At 42.5% G+C, this 22,092-nt stretch overlaps 1 protein-coding gene across 1 annotated transcript in view; it reads right to left on the bottom strand.

Annotated features, from left to right (window-relative positions):
- Positions 1 to 21,485, bottom strand: part of LOC128685426 (zinc finger protein 271-like) — a 30,172-nt gene extending 8,687 nt beyond the window's left edge. The window contains exon 1 of the mRNA XM_070080419.1: positions 21,346 to 21,485. The gene's annotated coding sequence lies outside the window, so the exon portion shown is untranslated. The remainder of the gene's footprint in view (positions 1 to 21,345) is intronic.
- Between the last annotated feature and the right edge of the window lie 607 nt (positions 21,486 to 22,092).

The following is a 22,092-nucleotide window of genomic DNA, read 5'->3' as shown; positions in this document are numbered from 1 at the left end:
CCAGTATGTCTCTACAAACGGTGTAATCTCGTCTACTGAACCTGTAGCCGTAGGAAAGCCACAAGGCGGTGTCCTTGGCTCTCTACTCATTCTCATTTACATCATCTCCCTAAACCAGTTCTATTAGCAATGACACTACTTATGGCTTCTCCCACTCAAACCCGACTATGCTTAGTGACACTATTAACGAGGATCTACTAAAAATAAATACGTGGATGACGAACAACAAACTCCCTCTCAATACAGACAAAACCCACTACATGCTGTTTGGAAACAGCTTTAAATATCCAACTTAACATATTGATCAATCATTCCCCCATTACAAGACACACCGAGGGCAATTTTTTGGGTCTTTATCGTGACTGCAATCTTAAATTTCATACCCATATCCAGCATATAGCCAAGAAAGTCTCCAAAACAGTAGGCATCCTTTCCAAGATACGATACTGTATACCCCAAATGACACTATGCCACTCCCTTATCTACCCTTACCTCGCCTAAGTACTTGTGCTTTGGGATGTACTATGACTAATCACCTTAAACTATTACTAACCCAACAAAAAACTGCTGTGAGGATTATCACCCATTCCTGCGCCTGACAACACACCCCTCCGCTCTTCAAGAGCTTGGACTTCCTTAATATACAAAATATGCACTCATAATACTGTGCCTAGAACATTAAACTCCAACATAAACCCTCCTCTCAAACTGTTCCTTGATAGCTACAGCAGAACACAGGCACAAAACTATCTTCGACATCCCCAGTACCCTCCTCACCTTTCGCAAAAATGCAATTCAGATAAAGGGCCCCAAGATCTGGAATTCATTTCCCGAACTAGCAAAAGCTCCCCTGTCTGCAAATCAATATAGTTATAATTAAAAATCGCCCCTCTCCCTATACCAAACATAACCAACTCATCCATCTACTTCAGTTTTTTCACCCTTATAATCATCCCATAGCCTGAAATCATTGAACCAGTTTGAAATTACTTAATAAATTCCAATTATTTCAAGATCACTAAATTCTGCTAATTGTAATATTTTTACTCTCTTTTTATATTAATGCATAATTAAAATTTTACCACTCAGTAACCTATGTCTAGTCTTAAATAGTCTAAGAATTATTATAAATTTTATTAATTTTTTTTATATTTTATTTAGAAAACACAATACATATTTATATGTATGCTATGCATACGTTACATAAACTAAGACATGTTATCCATTAAAAATGAAACAACAATTCCACGTTCTACACGAAGGCAACCCACACCCGAACATACAGGTGGATTTAATAAATTCATAAATACTACCTATATAATCCAAAGAATATCACACGTATTTACAAGGACGTATAAGTGATTAATAATAAGAACTATACTGGATATTAACAAAAATTCCTCTACCACACAATCCCAGTACTTAAATAACACGTTACCCGTAGGTGTATTACCACCATTTACACATCCAACAACATGACCTACCAAACCCCCTTTTAACAATAATTAATAATGCCAGTGCATACAAAAAATATTTGCATGCACCGTTTTGAGTAAAAACCCTTAAGTAACCTAACAATCACGGTATGCCCTTACCTCATTAAACCTTAATGAGAATTACAGAATTTGGTTATGCATAAACAACAACAAAAATATATAAGTACATAGCAACACAGATATGTACATTATGTTACTATACACACACACTTGTATAATTGGAAGAATATACACCCACAATATCTAATATCAATAATAATAAAACAACAACAAAGAAATTCAAACTGTCAGAACATCATTGTATGACATGGATTTTACACATAAAATTAAAGAATACACTTCATGTTACCTCAACTTTAAACAACCTATGTAAATATTTAATATAAACCAAGACTAGAATTATCATTGAAACATATCAAATGGGATCTCCCCTCACAAGGACGGGGCGAATAATAAAAAGAAACCCCTTCATGAAATACCAAACAGGTACACCCCTACCACTAACTAACTCCTAGCTTAAGATCAAACTTGTTAATGACTGAACACAAAATCCTAATCTCCCTATCTGAAACACAATTAAACATCCTTGACAGTCATATTCGTCACATTAACGTGTGCAAAGGTATTACAATCCTTCTTCTATAAAGAAGTACCGTTATAAAGGAAATACTTGTATACTAATTATATCTAAAGAAAAGCTAATCCACAAGGGCAATATGGAAAGTACTTGCAGCTACATGTTAAAACTACAAAATAAGCATCATTCTATACTAACGTACTTGACTACAGTGTTCCTTGCTTTATTTTATATTTTAAATCCCTTCTCAATGTTAATAAAAAGAATTACTACTATTCACTGGCACTATCATTTTTGCACGTGTTCAGTACTACTTGACCTAAAAAGCCATAACAGCCACTTAAGCCACCTCTCCTCGATAGTGAGTGCAATAATATACCCAACCAAAATATGTAATGCAAGGCATTCCATGTATGACTATGTATCCAAGGTACTGATCGCCAATATCAAATATCTCTGCAGGAACAATACCATTTCATAAATATATGCTCTCACTTTCTCACCCTCACACCACCTTCCACACTGCTAGCCTAACCTTACACTCCCCCCTCACAATAAAAGAGACCCTACCCTTGCCCCCCCCCTGTTCCCTTAGAAGCTGTGCTACAGTAAAATTACGATAACCTATCGAAAAACTTGATTCCCATTTCCCCCCATATATTAACCTATTCCTACACCTTGTCCTATAAAACCGCGCTGCTAACGCTTTTATCCTCACCTGCCCTGAAATCTGCCTCATACCCCAAGAAACATGCAAATAATCTGCCATAACATACATCAAAGCCCTGCCCACTTCGCTTGCTACCCCACTAACATCCATCGACAACGATCTAAGAAAAGACCAACTCCCCCCCCAACAGCCTAATAACCCCCGCCATCCAGACTCTCACCACTTCCAAAGATGAACAAAAATATACCACATGATATGCCGTCTCCTCCTCCCCACAGAATAAACATGTTGCCTCTCTAACCAACCCCATCTTATGCAACATATACTTAGATGCCACCACACCCATTAGAAAACGGTACACCAACTCCCTAACCCTTGCTGGTATCCTAAGCGTCCTGAACTCCCTCCATATGACCCTCCAGTTATACATGGGGTATACTGCGGCCCCCTGCAATACACCCCTTCCCCACGCCACACCTACCACTGCGTTTACCTTCAACCTTTGTACCTGCCCCACTGCCAACATGAATCTTATTACATCTTCACACTTTCTCAAATCCCTACCACTCCACCAGTTTCTAGCATCCCTCATCACCCTATCCACCCTAACACCCCCCTCCCCCCCACCCTTAGATACCTCTGCTTAATATATAATACCATTACCCTAGGCCCTAAGGCCAACAAACCTAGTCCCCCCCTTTTCACCTCCGTCCACCGAGTTAATTACAACGCCCTCTGCTGTAACGCCACTTCACTGGCCCTCAAACCTTTTAACTTGCCTATAACTGCTTCTGAGTTAATCCTCCTACATCATTCGCTGCCTGACCACGGTGGAGTGAGGTTGTCTCGGCACCCCTCTGCTGTCTTCAGGCGAGCTACCTTAGTTCAGCAACAACCATTGAGTAGTGAGGACGTGCGCTGCTCATTGGGATATCAACATGGCGGAACATACAGTACGGAGAGTGAATACTATCTGCATAGAGCTGGTTCGTGGTACGTTAAGTGGAGATACGATGAACGTCCTTCTCCCTAACATCATCAGGGATACATATGGTATTCCCAACGAGGAATTGTATGGCGTCGCCCTTAATGGTTTAACAAGAATCTTTGTGAAATTTCTACGAGTCGATTACTACACAAGAATTGTCGAGCATTACCAGGAACAACGCATGAGTGTGAATTCAACGATGGATGTTGTGTTACATGACGTCTCTAAGTACTTCACATGGGTGAAGGTACGGAATGTACCCTTCGAGGCTACGGCTTATGGCCTGCAGGAGTTTTTTCGAAGTTATGGGACAGTGCATTCTGCAACAATGGGGGTGTGGAGGGATGGTCCATATGAAGGAATGCCGGAAGGTTCTTACACCCTTAAAATGACCTTAACAAGGCCTATACCATCCTATGTTACGATGATCGGTTGTAGAACACAGGTTTATGTGTACTATGCTGGGCAAAGGAAAACATGTCGTATATGTAGCTCTTATGAGCACATGGCAGCCCAGTGTCCTAGGAGGCGGGCTTCTCGAATTCTCGACACTCCAATTGTGATTCAACAGTCGTGTAATTTGGTGCCTGGCTCTGATGCCTCGGGAGGCCGGAGGAATGACCTCTGGAGCGAAGAGGTCGACCGGGAGGTGGCGGCGGCGGAGACATGTGTCACTCTCCCAGGGGCGTCGGGGGAGTTGAAGGTGACATCTGAGGAGACTTTCGTCCAGGAAGCTTCAACCCAGGATGGGTTATTGGCAGATGTGATCAAGGATTTTTTGGATGAGGAGGAACCCTGTGCAAAAGGTGTCCTCAGTTCATGTGAAGCTGGAACTTTGGAGGGACAACAAATTGTTGAGGAAGACTTGAGTAAGATTGGGCGGGAGCATGTGGTGGCCGTGGAGGTACACCAGGAGGAATTGTCTGAGGGTGATATGTGTGTAAGTGTGAGTTCTAGGAAACGAACTGCGGCATCAGAGATAGATGAGGTCATTACCCCAGGGCAGAGGCCGGGGAAGAAGTCATGGGCAGCGGTTGTGGAGCCGAGGACACATAGTGGTAGAGGTGTGCCTGAGTTGCAAATTGGGAAAGGGAGGGGGGAAGTGATTGCACAGGAAAACTCGAGTGGCAAAGGAACACGTAATATGAAAAGTGCAGTGGGTAAATCCCAGAGGCATAGGGGAAAGCCGCCCCTTCTGTAATTTTCAGATGTGTCACGCTTAATGTTAATGGACTTAAGACTGAGGTCAAGAAAGTTTGGTTGGAGTGGTTTTTAAGGCGGTTTGATGTTGACATATGCTTTTTGCAAGAGCATAATCACAGGGCTGGTAGTGTGTTGAGGGTGAAAGGATATCGGATGTATGTAACCAGTGGTTTGCAATTGAAAGGTGGGGTAGCAGTTGCGGTAAAGGAGACCAGCCCCTTGCGTGTCATCGGTTGGGAAGAGGGGGGGGGGTGGGAGGATCGTGAGGGTGGATGGCGTCTGGGGTGAGAGTCGAGTTAGTTTCGTGGGAGTTTACATGCCAGCAACTAGTAATATCAGGGTAAAAGTAGATTTTGTCAGAGAGGTATTGCTGTATCACTTGAGAGGTTTGCCTGCTATAACAGTAATAGGAGGTGATTGGAATTGTGTGATTAGGAGTGGTGATGTCGAACCGAGAGGGGCGGGTTGTGTGCTGAGTGTGCTGAGGGATGTATTGCGAGATATTGGGGTTGTTGATGTGGTGGGGAGGGGGGGTTACCTAGTGGAGCATACGTTCGTCCGTAGGGGATATGAAGCGCGATTAGACAGAATTTATATTAAGCAGGGTATAGATGTTGTGAGGGTGCAAACCTTCGATGTGGGGTTTTCTGATCACAGAGCGGTAATAGCAGATTTGATGTGGGATGGAGTGGTGCGTATTTATTCTGGGTACTGGAAATTAAATGTAAGGCTTCTTAAGGAGGAGGGGGAGGGGCCTTTTTTCAGTGATTGGTGGTTGCCTTTTTGGGAGGCTAGGAACAGGGAGATAGATCTGTTAGATTGGTGGGAAATGCAGGCAAAACCTGGAATAGCGAATTTTTTTAAGGCTAGGGGACGAGAGGAGGCGAGGTGGCGTTTTGGGTTGCAAAATTATCTGGAGGGACAGTTGCAAGATTGTTATGTTGGGGGAGGTGGTAGGAGGGATGATATGGACAGACTGCGGAGTAGAATAGCTGAATTACACAATGATAGGTTTGATGCAATTAGGGTTAGGGCGGGGTTAGAGGATGTTTTGTGGGGTGATAAACCGTCTGGGTATGTTTTACGTAAATTTCGGGACCGACAGAGTGTAACCACCATTCTACAATTGGAGACAAGCCCTGGGGTGGGAGGGTATCCAGTGGGGCGAGTCCTATCCAATACGGAAAGTATGAGTCTCTATGCTGATAGTTGGTTTAGAGAGAAATGGAGTTGGAGGGAGGGGGGTTCCTGGGAGGGTTTTTTTGAAGGGGGGTTCCATAGCGTTTTAAGTGAGCAGGATAGAGTGGGGTTGGAGGTTGGTATAAGTGAGGTTGAGGTGGAAGAGGCAGTTTTCGGGATGAGTACCGGGAAAACACCAGGGATAGACGGTATACCAAATGATTTTTATAGAGCACATTGGGGGTGTATTAGGCAGTGTTTTGTTAGGCTATTGGACCATATGTTAACTAGTGGGAAGTTGGGCATATCGCAAAGTACGGGTGTCATAGTTTTGGTGCCAAAGAAGGGGGGGGGTAGAGAGTTGAGTGCTTACCGTGCAATATCTTTGATGTGCGCTGATTACAAGGTTTTTGCGAAAATTTTGGGTAATAGACTGAAGAAGGTCATGGGGTCGGTGATACATGGGGGACAGTTTGGCATCCCGGGGAGGAGTATGCGGGTAGGTCATGGTCGTATTCGGGATTTCCTTGAGGGTAGTAATAAGGGAGGTATTCTAGGTCTGGATTGGGAGAAAGCTTATGATTATGTGGATAGGGAATTTTTGATTGAGAGTATGGTGAGAATGGGTTTTGGAGGGAGGGTGGTTGGATGGGTGAGGACTTTGTATGAGAATGCATCAATGAGAGTACAGGTAAATGGGAGGTTGGGTAGTTCAGTAAGCATGGGAAGGGGTTTAAGGCAGGGGTGTCCACTCTCCCAAATACTCTTTGCATGTATGCAGAATCCTTTCTATGTTCTGGTTGATGGTGGGATGGGAAGGTTGGGGGAGAGTGGAGGATATTGTGGGAATATTGTTGGTTATGTAGATGATACAACTGTTTTACTTAATGAGATTGAAGATTTAAGAAAAGTGGGAAGGGTAATTGAGATTTTTGGGAATGCTACTGGGATGAGAGTTAATAAGCAGAAATCACGGTTGTTGGAGGTAGGCGCTTGGGTAGGAGGGACCTTGGGGGAGGAGTTTGGTTGGATAACTGTAGATAGGCTAAAGATTTGTGGGATTTTGTTTTTGGCAGATGCACAGGAGAGCAGGAGGGTTAATTCAGAAATGGTAATGGACAGAGCTTTGAGTAGGCTGAGGGGTCTAAGGGCCGGGGATGTAACCTTGCATCAAAGGGTTGTGGTGGTAAATACGCTGATTTATAGTAAGGTGTGGGGAGTGGCGGAAATTTACCCATTAAGAAGTCAGGATATTATGGAAATGCAAAGAAGGGTCTTAAGGTATGTATGGGGCTATGGGAGGGCGTGGTTGGGCAAAGATGTAGTAATGACTGTGGTAAGGCAGGGAAGACTGGGATTGATTGCATTAGGGTCTAGGGTGAAGGCGCTATATGTGAAGCAGAGGTATATTCGGGCAGCGGGGGAAAGGGGTCTTCGGGTGGGGGAGGTGATGGGGGATATCCGCAAATGGTGGGGTGGCAGGGACTTAGTGGAGTGTGAAGACATGTTGCGGTTTATGTTAAAGGTATGCAATGTTAAAAAACTCAAGGTAAAACGGTTAGTGGGTGTGGGTCGTCGTCAGGAATTAATGCAAGGGATGGCAGTGTATCCCACATATGATTGGAGAGTGATATGGGTGGAATTTAGTAAATTAAGAATACCGGCAAGAGCGAGGGAATTAGTATATAGATTTCTTATGGGGACGTTAGCATCGAAAGAGGTGCTAAGACGAATGGGTTTTGTGAAAGAGGCGTCATGCGCTTTTTGTGGGGAAGTTGAAACGGCTTTTCATGTAGTATATTTTTGTTCTGCATTGGAGGTGGTAAGATTGTGGTTGAAGAGGGTTTTCTTTTTATTGGGGGGGGGAAAGATATCACCCCTTAGGGCTTTAATGTTAGATATGGAAGGGGTACCCAAAGAGGTGGGAAGGGCTATCAGATATGTAATAGTTGATTACTTGTATGTTTCTTGGGGGATGAGGGAGGTGGAGGGGAACATTAGGATAAAAGCGTTGGCGGCGAGTTTTTATAGGACAGCATGTAGGAACAAACAATTATATGGGGGAAGGTGGGTAATTAGTTTTCCGGAGGGATATCGTGGACTTACTGTTGAACGTTTACTCCGTTTGAGTATGGGGTGAGAGGCAAGGGGTTGGTCTCTTCAGTGGTGCGCCCTCTTGGTGTGATTGGAAGCCTGGTGAGGTATGGTTGATTGGTTTGCACGGTGGTTGATGTGGGTAAAGTTTATTGTAGGAGTATGTAGACCTTATGAATTTTTGTAAAATCACAGAGTCAAAAGTTATGTGATTTTCGGTTTTTTCCCTTATTGTTATAAGAATCATTTTATATAGGAGGTTTATATTTATATGTAAAATTTGAGGTTATGTCTTATATATTTTTAATCTGAAGATAGATTTAGCCTTGTCATACACCTCTTTTTTTATTATTGTATTGAATATGTACATTATGCACTATGTACGTAAATATATAAGTATTTGATGGGGTTTATGTATCCCCTTATTTTGTATGGAAGGTCCTATTATATATTGTGTTAATCAGTAACATTAACTTTGTGTATGAGTAGGGTGTTTGGGGGAACCAATGTCTTTGGTATAGTTCTATCATAAATTGTAATATTTAGTTTATTTGCAGACAAGTCATTTAGCGATTTATTTCTATGTATGATTTAGTTGGTTCTTATGAATAAGTGCACATACACGTATGTGTATATGCATGCGTATATGTATACATATATGACTGCAGGACTCGTTCCTACATGTCTTATAATGACCCTGACTGTTTTTGTTTGGAAGTCTGCTGGGTTGGGTTATTTTAGTAGAAATTGTTTTCAATGGCCATTCATTAGGGAAATTAATGTATGTTATTTAGAATGGGGACTGTACATACGGGGGGGGGGTAGAAGTGTCAGCTGTGTCGGCACTGACAATAATGAGGGGGGGGGGTAGAAGTGTCAGCTGTGTCGGCACTGGCAATGATGAGTATTGTAAAGGAGGGTTTGAAGGTTATGTGGATTAATAATATATAAATAACAAAGTGGAAAAAATAATGCAGATTGTAGGTTTGGGTTTTCCTTGGTTATAATAATAATGATGAATATTGTTATGTTATCTTGTGTAATCTTACTTAACATAGTTACATTGGATGTAATGTATATGACAATGGGATTTATAATTTTGAGTAAGAACTGATAATGTGTTCTTTTATCTATTTAATGTATTGTGTTGTTTTAAATAAAAATATAAAAAAAAATCCTCCTACATTCCTGCAATTGCTCCATATACCACTAATTCTGTCACAAACCGTCCATCCCATTTCCTCCCCCAATCTCCCCCCAACCCATGTTCCTACTTCCATTAACCTAGACTTTGCTAAATTAACTACCATTCCTGAAACATTCCCAAAACTCCTAATGACCTCTCCCACCCTTCGTAAAGCCTCCCCACGCGTAACTAACCCAGTTGGATCTACTATGCCCCCCATACTTCCCCCCCCACCTCCCGCAATTCGTCGTCCACAGCCTCAAAGAAAGGATGTTGCACGCATGCAAAGAGCAACTGTGACAGCGGGCAACCCTGCCTTAATCCACCGCCCCCCCCAGCTTACCATTAACCTGCACCCTCATGACAGCCCCCTCATACAGAATGCGCACCCACCTCACGACCCCCCCTCCAAAACCCAATTTCTCCAAACAGCCCCACAAAAAGTCCCTCTTCACGCAGTCATATGCCTGAGTCCAATCCAATCCAAGGACGCCCCCTCCCTGACAGTTCTCTATAAAATCCCTTATCACACTGTGCCCATTCTTCATAGTCCGTCCCGGAATCCCATACTGACCCCCATGTACGCTACTCCCAATTACCTTCTTTAACCTGTTCCCCAATACCTTCGCAAAAATTTTGTAATCCGTACACATTAACGACAACGGACGATAATCTCCCAAACCCTTCTCCTCTCCTCCCTTCTTTGGCACCAAGACAACGACCCCAGTTCTCTGTGTTTGCGCCATTCTGCCCCATTTCAACATATAATTCAGAACTGCCACTAGGCACTCCCTCAGAACCTCCCAATGTGCTTTGTAAAAATCATTAGATAACCCATCTATTCCCGGTGCCTTCCCCTGACTCAACCCATTCACCACTTCCCCCACCTCTTCCCCCGTAATGCCTCCCTCCAACTCCCGATCCCCCTGCCCCATACCCTGCGGAACCCTTATCCCTCTAAATGTTTCTAACCCACCCACCCCTCCCCTTCTCTTCCATTTCTCCGTAAACCAATAATCAGCATACCTACTGATAGAATCTGTGTCAGTGAGGCCCTGTCCCCTCACATAACCCTCCCCACCCTCCACAACAATATGCGCCACGGTATTCCTCAACTGTCTGTCCTTGAATTTTCTGAGAACATACCCGGTTGGCTTATCACCTTTTAGTACGTCCTCCAATCCTGCCCTGACCCTGAGTGCATCAAAACGTTCGTTATGCCGCTCTACTAAACGACTCCTAAGTTCCCCCATATCTCCTTCCACTCCCTCCCCCCCCCCCCCGCATAACAATCATTCAACTGACCCTCTAAATAATTCTGCAATCCAAACCTCCAGCGTGCCCGTTCCCTGCCCCTCTTCCTAAAAAATTCTACAATTTTCACCTTTGCCTGCAACTCCCACCAATCTAGCAAATCCATCTCCTCATCCCTAGCCTCCCAAAAGCCTTTCCACCATGACTGAAAAGACCGACCTTGATCCTCCTCCTGTAAAAGCCTCACATTTAATTTCCAATAGCTCTGATATATTCTCGGAATACCATCCACCCTAAGGTCAGCCAACACTGCTCTGTGGTCTGATAAACCCACGTCTACTGTTCTAACTCTCTCCACTCCTATCCCCTGCCTCACATAAATCCTATCCAACCTTGCCTCATAACTCCCCTGTACATAGGTATGCTCAACCTGATACCCCCCCCTGCCAACCACATCTACCACCCGACATCGCACAAAGCATCCCTTAAGACACCCAACACGCACCCCGCCCCCCTAGGTACTACGTCTACATTCCTAATCACACAATTCCAATCACCTCCAATTATCGCTATGGCAGGTAAACCCCTGAGATAATATAACAAAACGTCACGAACAAAATCTGATTTTATCCTTACATTACCAATCGCAGGCATATAAACTCCCACAAAACATACCCTACTCTCCCCCCACCACCCATCCACCCGAACAACCCTCCCCCCACCCCCCTCCTCCCACCCCATGACTCGCAAGGGACTGGTCTCCTTTACTAAAACAGCCACTCCGCCCTTTAAAAGCGTTGCCATGCTTACAAACAACTTATATCCTCTCAATCTCAACTCACTACCTGACTTATAGTCATGCTCCTGTAGGAAACAAACATCAACGTCGTACCTTTTGAGGAACCACTCCAACCACACCCTTTTTACCTCAGTTTTTAGGCCATTAGCATTTATCGTTACACACCTGAATGGTCAGGGAGAGGCGGCTTACCTCTGTGCCGCTGTGGCTTGCTCACACTTCCCTTCAAGCTGCTCACACTTTCCTTATTACTCTTTTTAATAGGACCCCCTACCCCCCCTTGTCTCTCCCCCGATTTTCCCTGTACTCCCCCCCCTGTAGGGGATTTGCGGACCACCTCTGCCCATGCCTTCTTACCTGGTCTTTGCCCAGGTGTTAAAACATCATCTAATTCAGTCAACCCCACTGGCCTCTTCCTAGAGCTGCCTACCAAAGCCACCTCTTCCTCAGGTACATCCTCCCTGTGTACCTCTGCCACTACAAGTATATCCTTTCCAGTATTCCCTGCTACTTCCGACTTCTCACTCAGCCCTTGCAATTGCTGCTTTTCACTGGTCCGTCCATCCATGTCCTCTCCTACCAAGGCCTCCCCCAAGAATTCCTGGAGCACTGACTCCAAGGACACCTCCTGTGTCGACTCCACCACTTCCTCCACCACCACAGGCGTTGGCGTAGGAACTCCCTCCTCCACCGGGAGTGTGACACACGTCCCCATCTGTTCACCCTCCTTCTCCACCTCCTCACTCCATAGAGGAGTCCCAGTCTTCGCCGCCGCCACCACACTCGTTTGCTGGACGTCCTCCACCGGGGCTGACACCCCCGGGGCAACTCTACGTGCACATTGCGCCGCTATATGATCATAAGAGCCGCAAAGACGACACGTTCTCCTTTGCCCCACATACGACACATATACCTGATTTCTGGTGCCTGTCAACATGACATACGAAGGTATAGGCGTCTTTAGGGTCATCTTGATGTTGTATGACCCTTCCGGGAGGCCCTCATATGGGCCATCCCGCCATACCCCACCTCTGGCTTCATGAATGACTCCATACTTGCTAAAAACTTCCATTATACCAAACTTAGTTGCCTCAAAGGGTACATTCCTCACTCGTACCCACGTATAGTAAGTAGACACGTCATGCAAGCACACATCCATCGTCGAGTTGAGGCACATTCGGCGTTCCTGGTACTCCTCCACCACACTGCTGTAGTAGCTAGTCCTCAGGAACTTCACAAATACTCGTTTCATCCCATTAAGGGCCACACCATACAGTTCCTCGTTAGGGATACCATATAAATCCCTAATAATTGCAGGAAGAACGACGTTCATCGTAGCAGGGCTCAGAGAACCCCTCAACAGCTCAATGCAGACTGTGTTAATCCTCCTGCCGGTGTACTCCGCCATGTCTGAACAGTGAAAACTGCGCAGTGCGTCCGCACGGCCCAACAGCGATGCGAACAATGAATTTTATTAATTGTAATATTTTGCTGACCTCTCAATAGCCTCTGTCTAATCTTAAGTAGTCTGTAAGCATTAGGATTAGTCTGCCCCCATTTGCACAAGCATGCTAGTGGCTTTCTTTCTGCTTAACAATATTTTATGACATGTAAACTACTTTGTATACTACACAAAGAAATTGTTCATTGTTTATTGCTTTATACAAATGTTATGTGCAGGAACCAGGTTAAGTACCTTGCCTATAGCTCTAAGTTTTTTTTTTATACTGCACCTAATGTTAAAACGTAAACATGGTAACAAGTCTGTTTTTTCTTTCTGAATGAAGTGACGTGATTGAGCCCTTACTTTCTTAAGTCATGATAACAATTAAAAATGCTTTTTGTACCGATAATGGCCCCAAGAGACCCAGTAACTTATCCGTGTTGATGTTAAATGGTTAGAAAAAAAATAGTGCAAGACACGAGGGTGGCACCATAAGTGGGTTCGTTGGGCAATGAAGTGAGAGAACATTAAAAACAATTGTCACTAGCAGGACGATTCACTCACCTGTCATACGGTCTAAGTTTCGATAGATTAAAGCAATATTTTAACGAAATTTTAAACTGACGAAACTTATATTATGAAAGCAAGTTTGCTTGATAATAACGCTTTTTATCCTAGGAATAATCCCTGGTCTTAAGTTAAAATAATATCAACACTAGGACGAATTAGAGATATATTAATGTGCCTCAATATATTCAAGTTGTATGCATACTTAACAATATAATCAACGTGTTATGTTTAGTGTATGAAGCGGGAATGCATTACTAGTATATTGACAGGGAAGAGTCAAACTCGTATGGGTCATACAGCACCCTAGGATGGGGTAATCAGGTTGGATCCAAGGGAAAGGTAACTCCAGTTTCTTCCATCCAAGTACATACTTCCCATCAAGGGAAGCAAGCGGTTTTGCAGCAAATTTAAATAAAAAAATAAGAAAACAGACAAGTCGCAAAGTCCTTCATAAGAATATGGTTCACTGAACACCTACATACACTTCACATCATGTGATGTCAATCTTTTTATCAGTTTCACAAGGAAGCGCTAAACCCGTACGTCATCCAGTCCCTGGGGAATGGCGGTAATCAGGTTTGATTTGATGAAAGAGGGGGGAGGGGTTAGTTCCAATCGTCATTTCTCAACGGGTTGATTCGCTGCCTGACCACGGTGGAGTGCGGTTGTGCCCTGCACCCCTCTGCTGTTTTCAGGCGAGCCACCTTAGTTCAGCAACAACCATTGAGTAGTGAGGACGTGCGCTGCTCATATTGGGATATAAGAATGGCGGAACATACAGTACGGAGAGTAAATACCATCTGCATAGAGCTGGTTCGTGGTACGGTAAGTGGAGATACGATGAACGTCCTTCTCCCTAACATCATCAGGGATACATATGGTATTCCCAACGAGGAATTGTATGGCATCGCTCTTAATGGTTTAACAAGAATCTTTGAGAAATTTCTACGAGTCGGTTTCTACACAAGAATTGTCGAGCATTACCAGGAACAATGCATGAGTGTGAATTCAACGATGGATGTTGTGTTACATGACGTCTCTAAGTACTACACATGGGTGAAGGTACGGAATGTACCCTTCGAGGCTACGGCTTATGGCCTACAGGAGTTTTTTCGCAGTTATGGGACAGTGCATTCTGCAACAATGGGGGTGTGGCGGGATGGTCCGTATGAAGGAATGCCGGAAGGTTCTTACACCCTTAAAATGTCTTTAACAAGGCCTATACCATCCTATGTTACGATGATAGGTTGTAGAACACAGGTTTATGTGTACTATGCTGGGCAATGGAAAACATGTCGTCTGTGTAGCTCTTATGAGCACATGGCAGCCCAGTGTCCTAGGAGGCGGGCTTCTCGAATTCTGGACACCCCAATTGTGATTCAACAGTCGTGTGATTTGGTGCCTGGCTCTGAGGCCTCGGGAGGCCGGAGGTCTGACCTCTGGAGCGAAGAGGTCGACCGGGAGGTGGCGGCGGCGGAGACGAGTGTCACTCTCCCAGGGGCGTCGGGGGAGTCGAAACGTTTCCTCAATAAAGATACCCAAGAGTTGCACATGTGTCTAATTTATCAACATGTCGGTTCTCTGAACCATTCATCTACAAATCTGTCAGACACTGCAACTTCTTGGGATCTTAATACTTAGGAATTCTTCGCTTGCCTAATTCTTGGGCACGACCTACTTCCACATTGAACAAATGTGACACGACCTATGACTGCTGCACCTCTCCTGCCATACGGTTTATAAGCTGCTTCTCCGCTGGTATGCCGTATTCTATTCAAGATTGATGGACTGAACACATCGACTCAAGGTTGAGGGACTGATTAGCTCATTCTTCTCCTGTTCTTCAAGTTTCTCCTACGTATGGACTGATGAAGCCACTGTGTGGAGAAACGTTTCCTCAATAAAGATACCCAAGAGTTGCACATGTGTCTAATTTATCAGGTTTTATTAGACTTGTAATATACGAGGGAGGGGAGGGTATGATTGGAAAGTGTTGCTGGGGTAGGAAAGTCATGGGTGAAAACAGGGTTGCCTCCCTGGTAATGGATAACAAATGTTTGCGAGAGTGTTGGATGAGTGATGCGTGAGTGAATAATATGTGGACCACGGGTGCTAGCACCTGTGGAGCTGGCCAGTTTTTTGTGTGACTGGACTATACACTTATTATACATATTGTGTGTGGTAATATTGATTTACGGTAATGACATTGTAATTTGGAGATTTGCTATAATAATTGCATGTATTTGCTCCAACTTGTTTTCTAGGTGCCTTGCACTGCATAGTGTTGATGCTGTGATCATGCACGGTGTCCAGAGATATGCTGTGATATGTTTGTATTAATATCTGTGCATTATTGTTCGTCACTGGTGATCTGCAATTTTCAGTTTTGTTTTGAGAGTAAAGAGTTTAATGCACGTCAGATAGTGTAAATAAAGTTGGGCAACAGTGGTGTTATAGGTTTTTGTGGTTAGGTGCGTGCTAGGCACAGTATTTATGTGTTACTTATGTCATGGTTATATTTTATGTTGTATTGTACTGTTGTCAATAGCACTATGTTATGTCCATATAAGCTGTATAGAGCTTGAATGTCATAGCTGAAGCTGTGTTATTGTTTTTAACACTGGAATTGCATGTTTAAATGTGTAGAGGCTTACATGTGTTAGATTTTGAGACTAAGTTTATACGTATGGTTTTGTAGTAATTTTGTATGTCTTTGTGACTTTTCTATATCACCATTGTTGTGTAATACATATTGTTATGTAACTGAACCATTAGGACAATTACATAAATTAATGTTTTGATCATCACTTTATTTGTATTAGTCCCTTAGCTCATTATTTTACATTTGTTAAATAATTCAGGTGCTCTTTTTTAGCTTAAGACTATTTACTTTGTTTTATACTTAACTCTAACTATAGATTCACTACAAATCTTATGATTACAAGCATTGATCCTGATACCAACCTCTTATTTAATGACTTAAATGAATCAAACAGTTACTGTAATTACTACACTGCAGAACAATCAAAGGCACTTCTCAGTGCCAACAACAACATAACTATCTTTAACTACAATATCAGATCTTTAAGCAAGCATTACGATGACCTCATAGCATTACTAAATTCCTTACATGCCAATATGTCCATCATTACACTAACTGAAACCTGGCTAAAGCCTGATAGTACAGATGTCTATGCCATTCCTGGTTACACAGCCATACACAACTGTAGGCCAGACCAACAAGGGGGTGGCACAGCTATATACTACTCAGACCAACTAGAATGTATCACTAATACTTGCACAAGGGATGAACATGGGGAATATATAATAGCTAAATTCAAATCCAAATACCTACAAAAACCTCTCACATTGATAAACATCTACAGAGTTCCACAGTCAAACATTAGCCAATTTAGTCAAAATCTAGGAAGTATGATAACTGATGCACGCATGAACAAAGATCACTTACTACTCTCAGGTGACTTCAATATAAATCTCCTGCAAGACCAGGACCCACACGTTACTGAATTCACAAACACAATGAGTAACTGTATGTTACTACCAACAGTAACAAAACCTACAAGAGTTACAGAGACTAGTGTTTCCCTACTTGACCACATCTGGACCAACACCATATCCCCTTTAAAATCAGGCATAATTACAGATAATACCACAGACCACTACCCTACTTTCCTCATAACAACTCTTGGTAAACTACCCCAAGACACTACTAAAGTCACCTTCAGACTTCACAATGAGGCAGCCATTAATAACTTCACAACAGCAGTAGCAAACATTGATTGGCACACTGAGCTAGAAATCTATACAGATATTGACGAATGTATTAATAATTTTCTAAAAAAGACCCAATACCTCTATAACAAGCACTGCCCTAAAAAAACTAAACAGATGACAGCAAAGAGATTGAACAGTCCCTGGCTAACACCCAGCATTCTCAAATCCATAAATACAAAACACCAATATGAAAAACAGTACAGAATGGGTCACATAACCAGAGACCAAACAAAACGTTACTCGTCAATCCTAACCAGCCTGATAAGAAGGGCAAAAAAATTGTATTATGAGAACAGATTATCCAACTTACGAGGTGATATAAAAAAGACCTGGAAAACCCTATCAGAAATTCTGGGAACAAAAAAGATATCACGAAATAGCGAAATAAAATTAGCAAAATCAGATGAACCCCAACTCCCACCAACAGAAACAGCAAACAGACTCAATGATTTCTTCTCCACTATAGGACAAAACCTTGCCAATAAAATCCCAAGCTCAGATTCCCCACCAAATGACTACCTCACCGGCAACTACCCGAACACACTGTTCCTAGCTCCGACTAACCCATACGAAGTCTCCCTTATTATCAATGCACTAAAAAACAAGGCAGGAGATTTAAGTACCTTACCACCCTTTATATACAAAAAAGTGTCACAAGTGCTATCTCCAATCATTGCAACACTCTTTAACAAATCCATTGAATCCTCCACCTTCCCTACAGTACTCAAAATAGCAAGGGTCACCCCGATCCACAAAGGAGGAGACCAAACAGAGTTGAATAACTATAGGCCAATATCCAACTTACACCCTCTCTCAAAAATCTTCGAAAAATTAATTCATAAACGAATCTACTCCTACCTTATCTCCCAAAACATACTCAACCCCTGCCAATTTGGATTCAGGCCTAATAAAAATACTAATGATGCTATTATACACATGCTAGAACATATATACACTGCAATAGAGAAAAAAGAAGTCCCACTGGGGATCTTCATTGACTTACGTAAAGCTTTTGATACAGTTGACCATGACTTGCTCCACGTAAAATTGTCACACTATGGTATAAGAGGGCACTCCCTCAACTACCTCAAGTCATACCTCAGCAACAGAAGCCAATATGTGTACGCAAATGGGGCAAACTCTTCTGCGCAACCAATTACAGTTGGTGTCCCACAGGGAAGTGTCCTTGGCCCTCTTCTCTTTCTCCTATACATAAATGACCTTCCAAATGCTTCGCAATTACTCAAACCCACACTATTTGCAGATGACACTACATACGTCTTCTCTCACCCGAGCCCAGTCACACTAGCCAATACTGTAAATACCGAATTACAGAAAATATCTACCTGGATGAGGACTAACAAACTTACACTAAACATTGACAAAACCTACTTCATTCAGTTTGGTAACAGAGCTACAGATGTCCCTCTTAACATAATGATAAACGGATCACCTATCACAAAGCTAACAGAGGGAAAATTCTTAGGAATCCACCTTGATAATAGACTCAAATTTCATACACATATACAACAAATTTCTAAGAAAATTTCCAAGACTGTAGGCATACTATCGAAGATACGGTACTATGTTCCACAGTCAGCCCTCCTGGCCCTATATCACTCTCTTATTTACCCCTATCTCACCTATGGAATTTGTGCATGGGGCTCAACAACAATTAACCATCTCAGACCACTAATTACCCAACAAAAGGCTGCAGTTAGAATGATAACAAATTCTCACTACAGGCAGCACACTCCACCAATATTCAATACACTAAACCTACTCACCATACAAAACATCCATACTTATTACTGCACCTATTACATACATAGAACACTTAACTCTGATATTAACCCTCCCCTCAAACATCTCCTTGCCAACCTCAACAGAACACATGACCATAACACAAGGCACAGATCACTCTTTGATGTTCCTCGTGTCCATCTCACACTATGCAAAAACTCAATGCACATAAAAGGCCCTAAAATCTGGAATTCATTACCTGTAAATATAAAAGAAACACTACCTGTTTATAAATTCAAGTCTCTACTCAAAGATCACTTACTCACCCAAAACCAAATAAATACTGAATAACTGAACCTTATAAATTGTATATCTTAAATGTTTCTCACAATTATATCACATAAATGTTAAACCTAAAACCGAATCTCACTTTATTATTTTTTAAATACACTACCTAACAGAATCCTTCATATGACTGAATGCAACCATATGACCTGTCTTTGTAATACTCACTTGTGCTTTATAGTAATCTGTTTACATTAATGTTTTATCACTGATTTCATCATTGCTTAGTTAATCTTAAGTTAATTTTAAGCCAGCCCGTAATGCTATGCATAGTATAAGTGGCTTTGGCATGCTGCTCTTATCTGTATTTTTTTTATACCTCTGTATGTGTGCTCAAATTGGTAATAATAAATAAATTGCTGTGTGACATTAGATTAGGCAACATTCAATGTTTATAGTATGTTAGGTTGTAAATAGTGGGGTGGTTGGATAACCACGGGGGGGGGGGGGGGGTAATATGTCTGTATAATATGTTCAGTGCAATGCATTGTATGGTCTGTAGTCGATTATTAAGTACCATTTCGAGGGATGTGTATATAAATGTGTCAGGGATGTGTATATAAATGTGTTGTTCATATCATGTAATTCTGTTGAGTAACTCCAACATGGTTTGGGTTAAGTGATAGGATGAGGGAGCAGGGAGGGGGGGGTGTACCCACACGGAGTTGTAAGTGTGGTGTGTAATATTAGCTGTAGGGAGGATTGTGTTAATTTATAGACTTAAATGAGTTTTACATATTATATTTTTGTAATGTCATGTTTTAAATAAAATATATAAAAAAAAAAAAGTTTGCCTGCCTACCGAGGGAGTCCCTTTAGTCATGTATATACGCACCCACCCCCTGTTCAACAGCCTCCCATCAAGCATTAGGGGAATTGCCAATAAACCCCTGGCTGCCTTCAAGAGAGAGCTGGACAGATACCTAAAGTCAGTGCCGGATCAGCCGGGCTGTGGCTCGTACGTCGGACTGCGTGTGGCCAGCAGTAACAGCCTAGTTGATCAGGCCCTGATCCATCGGGAGGCCTGGTCATGGACCGGGCCGCGGGGGCGTTGATCCCCGGAATAACCTCCAGGTAACCTCCAGGTAACCCCCCCTCTTTCCCAATCCCTTACTATGTGTAACAGTAAGTAGTTTCCCAGACTACAATGAATCACTTGCAACAATGATTTACCAGACTGAGAAAAAAGTATCAATAATATATCACTGAAAAAAAAGAATTTACAATAGAAATTTACCAGACCGAAAAAAGCAAGGCTCACATTGCCCCCATCACAACGCCAGTGATTTATATACACAAATTCATGCATCAGTTATATTCACCGAGAAACGTTCGACTCGTAGGGACTGATCCAAGGAACGGGACGGCAGTTCAAATTCCTTGGATCGAGAGCCTTTAGCCGGGATAAAAGTATCCCCTTGAATGTAACTCGTTAAATTACTTTTGTTCCTGAAAAAGAGCTACTCGAATGGGTTGTTCTGCCAACTCAATTATTCTAGGTGCTTGGAATCTTGGTAGACCGCATACATCACTAGCATTTTTTTATTTCACGGAGCAAAATCCATTGCCTTAGGACAGATTCAGTCCAGGAAAAGGGAGGGTAGGGTGGTCTCAACTTTTTGGATCAAGAGCCCTTCATCAGCGTAAAGGCTCTTTGTGCATAGTAGTATAAAAGTAGTACGGCTTAAAAAATATATAATGAATAGCATAAACATTTTGCATTATTTATGGGAGAGCTAAATCAGTAGGGGCCGTGCAGCATCTGAAAAATTAAGTCATTCAGGTTCGATCCAAGGAAAGGCAACAAATGTACAATTCTTTACATCAATTATTATTATAATCAAAAAGAAGCGCTAAACCACAAGGGCTATACAGACTTTATATCAAAAGCTTCTCACCAGCATCAGTTTCACGTCAGCCATTATTACTGAGGCCGACCACCCCACCAGTCAAAGCATTATACATATGAAACACCTTTCATTTATCAAGCAATACCACTTACCATATCAGGAGAAGTTACTTCGCTTGCTCCCTCTGCTCGCTGAAGAACAGAAAACCTCAAGGGGACAGGGAGAGGGTAGAGATATACGTATCAAGGATAGAGACCTGGCCAGCAGCATCCTCCCTTGTTGTACCCCTCAGTCAATCTGCTAACCCTATGGCGCGTCATGCCCCTCCCCCCCCCCCCCCCCGGAGTTTAAAAAAAACGAATTTGTCCCTTCTCTTAACAGCCTAAACTGGTATTCAAGATGAAAAAAAATCCTGTATAAAAAATTAAGCTAATAGTAAATGGAGATAATTTTAAATTAGCTCATTGTGAATATGATATTAAAATTTCTGAACAATCGAAGATTTTTATTGTTGGGTTAAAAAATTTTCTTGTTTATTTATATACAAATATAAATCTAAGAATAGTTGTTGATGCATTCTGGTAACTATTGCTAAGATTTAATCGCTATAATCATATTCCATATTAATATATAGGGGTTTAATAACTATATAAGCGCCAGCCTCCTTGTTTGTGCTCCAGAATCTCTGGAACTACGGTGCTTTACACAAGATATAGCTAATGTTTTAACACTGGAACTGGAGTCCTGCAGCAAATGGTTAGTAGACAACAAACTATCATTACACCTCGGGAAAACTGAAGCCATTCTCTTTGGCACGAAACATAAACTGGCCCGGTGTCCTGGTGGCTAAAGCTCCCGCTTCACACATGGAGGGCCCGGGTTCGATTCCCGGCGAGTGG

Source organism: Cherax quadricarinatus, unplaced genomic scaffold, assembly GCF_038502225.1.
Source record: "Cherax quadricarinatus isolate ZL_2023a unplaced genomic scaffold, ASM3850222v1 Contig430, whole genome shotgun sequence".
In the NCBI taxonomy this organism is placed as follows: Eukaryota; Metazoa; Arthropoda; class Malacostraca; order Decapoda; family Parastacidae; genus Cherax; species Cherax quadricarinatus.
Note: the sequence above shows the minus strand (reverse complement) of the source record. Positions and strands in the feature narration are given on the sequence as shown.